This window comes from Mustela erminea, chromosome 15 (genome assembly GCF_009829155.1).
Source record: "Mustela erminea isolate mMusErm1 chromosome 15, mMusErm1.Pri, whole genome shotgun sequence".
In the NCBI taxonomy this organism is placed as follows: Eukaryota; Metazoa; Chordata; class Mammalia; order Carnivora; family Mustelidae; genus Mustela; species Mustela erminea.
Window position 1 is genome coordinate 55,334,061 of NC_045628.1, and position 10,574 is coordinate 55,344,634.

The window sequence follows — 10,574 nt, forward strand, 5'->3', positions numbered from 1 at the left end:
AGAGAAGTCAGTCTCCTCTTCCCACAGGATTTCTTTGTTCTCCCAACCCACTGCTGATGGATAACCCACAAGGGATTGCAACCTGTGCACTAGGAAGCACTCAGAATGTGGTTTGGGAGATGGGTGAGAATCTCCCCCATCCAAGGAATCTGCTTAGGGCACTGTGGCACTACCAGCCCAATATGGGAATGCCACCACCACACACTGTCCCAAGAAGGTTGATTCTTCTGGTGTCAAGGCTCCAGAAGGGGCCAGAGGGCAGAAGAGTCCTGGGAAAGGACAGGTAGAGAGAGATGGGAGTGGCCTGAGGCACTAGGGAGTGGAAGAGTGGGTGGCTGAAAAGCCCATCTGAGGGAGAAGACTTGAGGTGGGTGGGGCTTCTCTTGGGCTGAAGCTCCAGGTCACCAGCGCATGTTCCATTTTCTCAGGAGACTTTATTTTAAAAACACAAATTCAAAGATAAGATGAACAATTTCAAGATGACAACCACATAATATTAAGCCCCAAGAACAGGGCCAGTGTGAGTGTGGGGCTTTGAGAGACAGCATTGGTGGCAAGTTCATGAAGCCAGCTTTATTTGGAAATGAGTTAAAGGTCATGGAGCCCAGTAATCATCTGCTGTTTCTGTCCTTCTCTTGAGCCAAGTTCTTTCCTGATTCAGCCTTTGATTTTTGATGCATTCTACTTCCTTTTAAACACAGCATTCTTTTTCTTGCTGGTAATTAGCTTCAGTATTTCCCCATGTCTGAAATCTTCCACAGAAAAAGTAGAATGAATGTATGCTAATGTTCAGGGATAGTTCATTGGTATTCTTAATTTAAACAGTAGCAACAACAAAAACCATTCTTATTGATTTTAACTGGGTTGGGTTAATTTTTGTGTCTATGATTCCCCATCCTTTCTTTATTTTGATCATCAAAGGCAGTATTTTATTCTCCAAGAGACCTCTTCTGACATACTAGTTTTCATGGTTTATTTTGAGTGGAAAATTAAAATCTCACACTAGTTTGAAAGTCTGGGTATGATGAATGAGAACATTGTAGGTTGAAGGTCTACTTGGAAAAATAAATTTCAAACTCCCAAAGAGGTGAATATGATTGTTTCACTTGGTTGTTCTTATTTTGTTTTCAAGATTTCTGATAAACAATGCAGCCCAAAGCCAAATAACCCTACTAAAAACACTTTGGGCTAAGATTGACTAATTTCTATAAAGCCCTTCTTTTACAAACTTGTATGATATTCTTACTTGGGCAACCAAAGCAAGATCTTGAAATTACACCTTCTCATGGCACTGCTGAGACACTTTATTTCCTGGCTCTAAAGCAAAATATAATCTTAACATGTGTCCAGTACCTCTTAAAATATACTCTGAGTCATCCCCCAAACACCAGGCCCCATATTCCTGTAAATTTGATGTCTAAATACAAATTAAAGCCTCAGGGGGAATGTGAGCTGGGTTAGATTTGAGCCCTCCCTGTAAACATGCTATCTCCTTTTGTTTTCCTTACCTTTCTGAGAGATTTCTGGATTCTTCAGCAAAACTGGGTTGGAAGTATTGGTGAGGAACCCAGTGTAGGCAATATAATGGGGAAAAGAAGCCTTTGAGGAAGGGATGACCCATGGCAGGCCAGCAGAATTGGACATGAAGCACATAAAACTGGACAGAGCAGTTTTCTGTAAGCTTAACCACATCTGGAACTCATTCTCTAGCTCCCATTTTCTCTTTGCTAACAGCCTCCAAAAACCACTTTGTTTCTTTTGTAGAGTACATGGGTTGGGGGCAATTGTTAAAACGATGTGGTATTGGGAGGTCATGGTGATAGGAGGAGAAAGAGGTTTTGAAAAAATCAGCTGGTATGCCTCATTCAGTGTGATGCTGGAGAAGACTTGTATTGGCTTAAGAGAGATGATTATTCAGGATACTGGTAGCTTAATTATGGCCATGCAAATTGGTATATGTTACAAACAACCTCCCTCATCCCATCCACCAGAGGATGGTTTACCAATACGAGACACTGTCTGATCTGTAGTCAGACACATTATCCATTGTGCCACTGGCCCCTTACGACACTGTCTGATTTTAAGCTTAAACTACCTTTTAGATCTGTTCTCTGGCTCCCTCTGATTACTCGTGGCACTTTGGCTGTTATCTCCAGTTATCATTATTGTTTATATACCTGCTTCAATTCCTGGCTGGATGAGTCATAATGTGTAGCATAGAGTAGATGCTTAATAAATGTCTGTTTCATCAGGGGACTCATAAAAGGCACAGTTTTCACACTCACATTAAAACTAAGAAAAGATACAACTTGCCCAGCAACACTTTTTTCATTCCTTTTTTACTTCTTAATGCTTAATAATCATCTATCCCGTAATGATGTACTCTGCTCTGCGGGATTTACCAAATAGTAGGTCATGCTTCCTTTCTTCGAGCTCACAGTTTTCTGGGGAAGACATATCCAAATAATCACACTACACTTACAATCTATATACAAGTTTCCCCACTATCTGAAAGTGGAGCCTTCTAGTGATAACTTGCTTAAGCTGAAATGGCATAAAGCAAAGAAACAATGACCTTAATTGATATGGAACAATTTTTGAGCGTTCTCATATCCAAAAAATAACCCCTCTTAGGATTTTCTGATACCTTAGGAAACATCTTTTTAACAGATGCACAAAAGAAATCAACATAAGACACAGATGCTCACAGACATTCTTTAAAGCTGTAACAGCTGGATGCTGAGATGCTGTGTAGCTCCTGTGGAAGGAGCTGAGCAGAACCACTCTCCCATCTGTTCCTGATTACATGGCCTCCATAAGGCGTCACTGCAAAAAAACCGCTGAATACTATTTTCACTTTTTGCCTTGTTTCCCAAAAGCACAATTCCTCTTTGGATTTTTTTGGGGGTATCGAAAACAGGTACTAAGGTAGGTCTTTTGTAAAAGAGAAATAGCTAACGTGAAATTTTTGAAAAGTGGGGGATACCTATATTGTTAATAACGTATGAATAAAGATGGTGTTCAATTTTAAGAATGAGTGTGTTAGAGTGTGAGTGAGTTAAAAAGAGTGTGTTTTTACAATGAGTGTGTTCAGGATCATTTGCAATAACATAAAACTTGAAGCATTATAAATATCCACCAGTAAGGGACAAATTGAATAAATTATAAAATACAATAAAATGGAATAATATACAGCCATTAGAATTAAGTAGACTTATATATGCTGATATGGCAAGAATCTCAAAGATATATTTTTTAAAGGAAAGAAAAGCACGATGAAAATTTGCATGTATATAATAATCCTTTTTTATTAAAAGGACATATATATTTGTATGTACATAAGAATGCTATTATATGCATACAAAAATTTGTTAATGGACACTCAAGGTAATTCCCTTTGGAGGAGATTGTGGAGAGGTAGTTTTTTTTGATATTTTTGTTTTTATATTTATATATTTCAATTCTGTATTGTACATTTCAGTGGAGACTCTGGGATATATTTGCTTTCTTCTTCACACTTTTCTATAATAAATAGCCCCTAAAAATTCTTCAGAAAAGGGTAAGAGACACTATTAGTATGTGTTTAAGTTTATATCACCATTTGGTAACATTTATCAAAAATTTATCAAAAATATTTATCAAAAAAAGCACCTATATTTTGTTCTGATTTTTAAAAAAGATTTTATTTATTTATTTGACACAGAGAGTAAAAGCACAAGCAGGAGTAACAGGCAGAGGGAGAGGGAGAAGAAGGCTCCCCAAGGAGTAGGAAGCCTGTGGCGAGACTTGATCCCAGGACTCTGGGATCATGACCTGAGCCGAAAGCAGCTGCTTAACCAGCTGAGCCACCTAGGTGCCCCTGTTCCAGTATTTTGACTACCAGGTATATACCTACCAATATTCCCAAACAAGAGCACAAAGGTTTATGTAAAAGGATGTTTGGAGCATCACCTATACTAATGAAAACCTGGTGTAAAATGCTTATCAGCAGGAGAGAGATTAAACTCCCTATGTACATCAAACTATGGTACATCTAAGCATTGGCATATCAGGTAGTGGTAAAAAAAATTACGAATTAAATAAAAAGTTGCAAAAGTGCTCATGGTTGCAAAGCAGTATAATACATTCTCATTATAATAACAAAATGTATTCATATATGCAATGGAGTTACACTCAATGAAAGGTGTGATCCTGAACAACTATAGTCAACTCTGCAGTTGTGGGCAGTAGAACCACATTCAGCTCCATGAGATGTCCGTCTTCCACAGGACTGGAAACTTAGCTCTCCCAAGAGACAGCAGAATCACGCCTTGCATCCCAGCCTCTCTCAGAACTTGGTGCTCATTGAGTAGAACAGTGGTCTGAACTTCTCTGTTTACACTGCTTTCTTTTTGTATGTTTCTCTTTGTCTGTTTCTGTATTTTTTGTGTATGCATGAGTGAGTTATAATGCAACTCCAATACACAAATATTCGTACGCTGAGGAAGATGTAAAGGCCTACCCACTAAAGCATTAACAGTTTATTCTGAAGGGAAAGAGGGGGAGATAGAAGAACAGAATATTTTTTCTTTGTGCCATTTACATTGTTTGATTTTTGAGTGTGTATTATTTTATACTTAAAATATCTAAAATGAAAAATTTTAAGTTGATGTGGTTAACACAAATTCAAGGATGTGTAAAGGGGCATGAAACAAGAGTTTGGATTTGATCTTGTAGATAATGAGAATCCCATGGAGATTTTTAACCTGAAGGGTGATGTGATTCAATCTGGATTTTTTGGGAAGATAGCATTACAGGTGGCACTGGTGAGAGGGATACTGAGTTTAATGGATGAGTTCTCTTCTGGTCTTTATTTGTGTAACATAAATGTTTATCTGGTTTTGGGTAGAAATAACTTGCACTAGGTTCATAAGGTGTGATACTCAAGTAATTGCATGTCTGTACAAGCAGACACACAGTCCAGACATTGAGTCTGTTCTTGCAGCTCTAATGTCATCCCCATCTTGTATCCTGCCAGCCCTCAAATATTCACAGGTATCTTGGTAGGGAGAATTCAGTCTGCTTCTGAGCCATATGGGTGACCGACAGTGGATAAGGGTAGAAAGCTCCTAGTAGAGGTTGACTTTGCTAGAAATACAGAGATGGAAGCTTTTTGTTCCTAAGGTAGTCAAGAATGTCAGGGAGGGTCTGGGTTGTACTCAGTGGCAATGACTTCCAGCCCCCTGACAAGGTCCCTTTGAGTTATAATGATTTCAATTCCTTCACCTGGTGACATTTCATGTGGTACTCATCTCCTTTAGGGCACGTTCTGATGAAAATCATTGTGTGAATTTAAGGTAGATGAAAGCCCATTTGGGGTAACAATCATTGTTTTATAAGCATCTCATGTGGAATGAAGTGACCCAGAAACCCTGCAAAAGAAGAAGAGTCAGGCAGGGAGGGGAAGTACAGTTTGTATATTAATTTTATTCCAGAATGTTGCTAACTCTTGTCGGTAAACCCTGGGTGCTCTCCAGAAACATGCAGTGGGGCTGGGTGAGATCCTTTTGGTAGAACCCTGTCCTAACCTCAATAAGCCTTTGAGGGAAGGTCATTTCCTGTCCATTGTTTAGTTGAGATAGAATCAGTCTATAATAAGTCTGAGATGCACATTGATACCATTCATACAAATTGTTTCTTTGTTTATATACCCAGCCAGTTTAAAGGACTGGCCTTCCCAGGAAGGATGGATCAAGACCAGTTCTAGTGTCTTTCACATCACAGAAATTAAACAATTATCCCTTTCTCTGTTTCTAACCCATATCCAGGGCTAATCTATTGGCCCTATCTTTTTCTACCTTTGTGACAACTTTATTTTGGCCATTTTGTTATCCTCTCTCCCTACTGACCTTGATTGGTACCACACTAAATAGATCTTTCCAATTCATTTATTTATTCATTCACTCAACTGTTCATCTCTTCTACAAGTACTATATTTATTGAGTGCTAATGTGGGTCAGACACTATGTGAGGCCTTAGAAATATAAATACGGGTAAAGAGGGTCATGGTCTTTGCTTTAATGTTGCTTAAAGCCTAGAGGAAGTTTGAGATATTAACAAAGAGTAATGATATAAACATAAAGTCACAACTGTGATAAGGCAGTGATGGAGTGGCACAGAGAGTTTATATAAAAAAAGAACCATCTGGTCAGGAAAGTCTGGGAAGGCTTTCCTGCGGGAGTGATTCTGCTGAGTTCATCCTTCAGGGGTAGGAAAGTCTGGCTTTCTGGCTATGTTGATCTTACCAGAAGGTGGAAGTCATTTTAAAAACAAGAGAGAGAAATAAAGGAGTCCTGTTATACTATAGCTCTAGTTCAATGGGGCTTACTCAGCCATATTCATATAACTGAGTTCTGCTCAAGTGACTCTGAAGGACAAAAAGAACAAACAGAAAGTAAACAGATGTACCCTGATTTTATTTCTTAAAATGTTACTTAATGTTTATATAATATCACTGAAGGGCATAGTCCCTTCCTGACATCTGAATCTGTGGGGCTAAAAAGTTAACCATTTTCTACCTAGTCTGGGCACTTTTTTCCCTCTGAATGTTTTGTTCAGTAGCCAGCCTATTGAAGCTTATTTCTAATTTTTCAATGTCCTTCAGGATTTTGATCAGCAATTATTTCTTTTCTCCTCATAGAGACATGCTGTAAGTTGTCTACAACTAGAACTGATTCAGTTACTTAATTATAATGCTGAAGGAACTTTGAGAGGTAAATATAGTAGTCACCTGACAAATTATGCTTTCTGGAATTCCCAGGTTGGAATTTCCAGCCACAAACAAGGGTGCTGTTTGGCATTTCTGGGCAGAGAGTCTGACTAACAAGCTGTTTTCTCAGGAACTAGTAGTGCCTGTTGCCTGGCACTAGTTATTAGCAGTTGAGGGACTGTGCCCCACCAGTGATGTGTTGCAAATTTCTCTTTAGAATTCCCCTAGCTGAGAGAAGATTCATGAGTCACTGTGTTGGGAACTACATGTTTAGACACCTTGATTTTCAGGAAAATTTGTCTGGCTCAAAACCCACAAAAGTTAATAAATGCTATCTATTTAGAGAGAGGTAGAGGGATGTGTAGGTGTGGAGAAATTTAAATGGGTACAAACATACATACAGTAACTCCCTATTCACCAAAGAGACCCATAAAAATAAAGGCTTCCAAGGCAAATGGGTGAAAATGATTACAATTAGTTTGAAACGTTAACATTTTTTATAAGTCATTAGATGTTGTATAAGAGTCACAATGCAGTGGACTCACAAATTAAATAGGATTGATTTGGAGTAAAGGAACAAATTAAGCAGTATAAGGGAGAGTTCAGCTGCTGCTGAGAAACTGACCAACTCTAACACATAGGGGTAATTAAAGCTAATCCGCAAATAATGGAGCTTATTAATATTGCAAACAGGAAGACACAGTCCAACTGTATTTTTATTTATTTAAAATACATGTATTTATACTTAAACTGTGTATTAATTTTTTATATCCATTATTCATTGTAAACATCATTATGATCCCTTTTTTACATGTTGATACAAGTTTATTTCTCATTTCTGATTATAAACAAAACATGTTTCCCATGAGTAATTCAAAGAGATAGAAGGAGAGACATTAAAGAAATTCCAACTGAGATCATTACTGCTAAGAATTTTAACAACCTTGCAGCCACTTCTACATAAATATCAGTGGGTAGCAGTGTAATAACTCTGCATTTACTGCAAAGTTAACACATCGTAGTATAAACATAGTCAATCTCTTTTCCTCCTAGTCCCTGGGAAGGAAATTTGGTTCACCTGGCATTTTCTTCTTTCCCCACTTTATTATTCAGATTATGGTAATCAAGGGAGAGAGAACCAAAGGAAAGGGGAAGAGGGACAAAAAGATGAGTGATTGGTCAATTTAGGGGCATAGTTTGTGGTTGAGACTAGGAAAAGGCTGTTGGGGACAGAAAGCCTTCGCTGAAATGTGTTAGAGATAAAGAAGACGACGAAAAAGGTAGAATCAGAGCGTATTTTAAGATGTGGTGCTGTGGGTTAGGAATTATACGTTCCTTAATGTTTTCTGAAAGTTAAGAGCAAAGACTAAAATTAGTTTGTAATGCCTGTTAGTAGCTGAGCTGTTTCTGTGAAGGCAACATTGTAAACATTGTATGCTGCTGAGGTGGGTCGCAGCAGGATCTGGGATTTACATCATTTATATATAAATGAAATTATATCAACTATACTGTTTTGTAATTTCTTTTCTTTCAAAAATATGTCATGGAGTTTCTACTGAAGTCGATGAGTACAAATCTCCATGATTCTTTTTAGTAGGTGTATAAGGTTCTCTTATATGACTATCCCTATCACTTCTTTTTTCACTAGTCCTGTGTTGGTAAATGTTGAGATTGTTTCTAATTGCAGGGAACATTTTTGTATATCTTTGCCTATTGATATGGTTTTCTCGTTGGGATAGATTGTTAAGTATAAGATTTTATTTATAAAATGATACATACATTTTGAGTTTTACTACATAGGGTCAATAGAAAGTCATGCTAATATTTATTCCCACCATTGAGTGTAAAAGCCCCAGAGCCACACACAGTCTCATTCTTATCATTTATTAGTTCACGATATCAAAGGCATGCATATGAAGAATATGAAACCCAGGGAGGTGAAGGAACTCTCATTTAAGGTGTTAGAACTGAGATAGTTCCAGATTGTTGGCTTCTCTAGAAGTATTCTACACCTGGGAGAGCCAAATGACAACAATCTCTCTTAAGCCACATGGAAAATTATGCCACCCAGAGGTTAAAGGAAAACACTTAAAACTGGCAAGCGAAACTAATTTCAATTCAACTCATTTGTGTAACAGGGGCCCACACACCATGGTGTTGTTATGATTGTGTAAAAGTACTTTAAATCACTAGAGATTGAAGCACCATTTGAGAAAGCAACTACGCCACTTTATCTGAATAGTTAGGACTGTGTGTGTTTCACTAATAGAAAGCTCTTAGCCTTGTGGTTTGACCTTGTGTTTTGGTGACATTTTTATCTTCAGCAACCTGATAGCAAAATTCCCAGTAAATGAAGCATTTATTACAAAAAGCGCTGACAGGGTCAGTGCCAATCTGGACCACTTTTCCTTGTGATAGCCTAATGATTAAAAGACAGAATGTTCAATTCTGTACTGTGTTGTAGCAAATGTGCTGTAGACAGTATCTTCCTCTGTAAATCCATGTCCCCAGGTTGCATCTGACCTTGGCCCGGGAGCTCTGCTGACTCCATGCTTGTTTGTGCTCAATTTGTCTCTAGAAAAGCTGGTTCAGACAGGGTTCTCTGAGTATTTTACCAGCTCAGGTCCTGCTGGACTCTTAAGGATTTCAGACACCAGAACAGCTGTGTTTAACCTTGTCTGTTAGTCCCTGCCCAAGAAACCCATCTGAATTGGCAGTGATTCTCATAACACAAGTGACACCAAATTACAAATGGAAAAAACGTCTGGGTTAAAATAAACTGTCACCAGACAAAAGCTTTCTCCTTCCATTTTCTTTTTTTTTCTGATCTGGCGTTGGTCTTATTCTTAGATGAGATTAGTTGTTCTAACCTTTTTAAAAGCACTTATCTCAGAATTTCCGATCAAGTATCAGAAAGGGGAAAAGTTATCTGCTTGTAGTAATAAAGATCCAAATCTAATTTTGCAGTTCTGCTTCTATTTCGAAATAGAGTAGCACAGAAAAAGTGAATTGTGTACCTTACAATTGGAGCACGTCTTATGTTGCCTGGTTACTGGGACTCTGGAGATTAGATTGTCAGGATATTCAGATGCACAGAAAAGCAAACAAACAAGACTCTTTTTTTTTTTTTTTTTTGGTTAGTTTTTTTTTTTTAACTTAATTTTATTTTTTCAGTGTTCCAAGACTCATTGTTTATGCACCACACCCAGTGCTCCATGCAGTATGTGCCTTCCATAATATCCACCACCAGGCTCACCCAACCCCCCACCCCCTCCCTTCCAAAACCCTGTTTGTTTCTCAGAGTCCATAGCCTCTCATGGTTTGTTTCCCTCTCAGATTTCCCCCAATTCACTTTTCCTTTCCTTTACCTAATGTCCTCCATGTTATTCCTTATGCTCCACAAGTAAGTGAGACTCATAGTAAGTGAGACTCTCTCTGCTTGACTTATTTCACTCACTATAATCTCCTTCAGTCCTGTCCATGTTGATACAAAAGTTGGGTGTTCATCCTTTCTGATGGAAGTATAATACACCATTGTATATATGGACCACATCTTTTTTATCCGTTCATCTGTTGAAGAACATCTTGGCTCTTTCCACAGTTGTGCGATTGTGGCCATTGCTGCTATGAACATTGGGGTACAGATGGCCCTTCTTTTCACTATATCAGTATCTTTGGGGTAAATACCCAGTAGTGCTATTGCAAGTCATAGGGTAGCTCTATTTTTAATTTCTTAAGGAATCTTCACACTTGTTTTCCAAAGTGGCTGCATCAACTTGCATTCTCACTAACAGTGTAAAAGGGTTCCCCTTTCTCCACAACCTCT